Source organism: Austrofundulus limnaeus, unplaced genomic scaffold (genome assembly GCF_001266775.1).
Source record: "Austrofundulus limnaeus strain Quisiro unplaced genomic scaffold, Austrofundulus_limnaeus-1.0 Scaffold9, whole genome shotgun sequence".
Taxonomy (NCBI): Eukaryota; Metazoa; Chordata; class Actinopteri; order Cyprinodontiformes; family Rivulidae; genus Austrofundulus; species Austrofundulus limnaeus.
The window spans coordinates 3433821-3435764 of record NW_013952411.1 but is presented as its reverse complement, the minus strand read 5'-3'; positions in this window follow the sequence as shown (position 1 = coordinate 3435764).

The window sequence follows — 1944 nt, the reverse complement described above, 5'->3', positions numbered from 1 at the left end:
GTTTGGGGGGCTGCTGTTSAGCTTTGTGTCAGATTTCAAGCTTTGTGTGTCAAAACGGAGAATTTGATCCATTTATTTAATGTAAAAATATCATCAAACTTAAGATATTTAGAAAAATTTGGAACCGTGTTCAGGTCACATTTGGTAGAGGTAGAACCCAGGATTGAAGACGGACAGGAGCTGAAGTAAAAGAACAGAAACTTTATGGAACAACAATAAAAGGCTGTGTGGCCTCAACAACCTAAAAATACGACTCAGACGAAGAGGAGAACATGGAGAAGACACGGATGCAGTGTAAGTACACACACTAGGAWAATGAAAGCTGAGGGATCAAAAGGAGTGAGGAGCTCAGTAGCTGCGGCTGAGACTAAACTTCTCTACATGCTCCATCCAAACTGGAACAGGTGTGAGGAGGAGCAATGCTGACAGGCAGAGACGGATTGTGGAAAAGTTCTGGAAGTATGAACTTGTAGCACAGGGAAACGGAGGAGACACAAGGAAAAAACATGAACACAAAGAAAACACAGAAACCAAACATACAAATATGAAAATAACCTTAAACCTAAACTCTAAGGGTCTGTTTACACAAAGCTGATTTTCAGTGAAACCTTTATTTTAGTTTGGGTTCAGCCGCTCATTTATACATCATCAGTCATCAGAGTTTCTGACTCTAACTTTTTGAAACCAGGTCTCAGAGTGGAACTTTTTAGGAACACACCTCCGCTGAGGTATGAAGTACTCTGCAGGTACTCCCGCGTTTCTGCGTGAAGCAGAACCAACAACATAGGTCCAAAGAAACATTAGTTAACTGTAATCACATCTTTGGCATGGGTTGCCAGATAAACATAAAATACGCTTTTTGCCCCTCCTTTTCTGTGCACATTTTCACCAAACACAACACACACCTCATCTTACAACAACCTCGTTCAACACATACGACTGTTTAAAGTGACAGTACAGCAATTTACACTGTCACATCTGGCAACCTTGCCTGGCACATTACTGCAGCGGTTTCATGTCAACAGGTGATTTTTATATTAATTAATTCATTTTTTTAAACAATCATTGAAAAAAACACTAACATTTCCAGAAACAGGTCATATGAAACATTGCCTCAAACACTCAGATCAGGACCAGACTACTTTAACACCTAAAACCAGATGCCTTTAAACAAACCCACATGGCAAAATTTGTCTGGCCCAGTTCTGGCCCACACGGTGCACCAACACTTGATACAGACACTACAAAGAATCGTGGTCCTTTGTGGTTTGCCAGAGGTGGTCCACACATAGTCCAGAACCACATTGACCAAACCACAATTGGGCCAGTTGTGGTAGGCCATTTTAAAAACAAGGCCATCATGGCCAGACCTGGCCCACATCTGGTTAACAAACCATGTCAGCCAGCAGTGCCAGCTTGACACCAGATGTAGCCCACAACTGTCTGCTCTGTGGGAAGGGATTGTTATTATCCTGGTTTCTTTCAGATTCAAAGCCTGATTCAGAGTCCACTGTCATTTATCATGATTTACAGAAACACTATTCTTAAAACAAGGACAAAATAAATCACTTTTCTCCAAAATGCTCCTCAGGTGGTCATGATCAAATGTCACATGATGTCACATCCATCTTTTATGCAATCCATGTACATACAAACTGTTGGTGCCACCAGACTGCATGATAATTTTTCTAGTTGCAGGACAGCCGCAGCCATAGCGTTTATTTTTTTAAAGGGGCAATATTATATGTTTCTCAGGCATACATTTAAATACTATACCATAATAAAGTATCTATGTCACCTTTAGCTATTAAAATGCTGTTTTTTATGTTTAAATAGAAAATGAACTTACCTTCTCATCACTTCCTCTTCTAAACGCCTTGAAATTGGCTTCTGTCTCTTTAAGAACCACCTTCCGCTTATGTCTTGCCCATGTCAGTGTCGGGG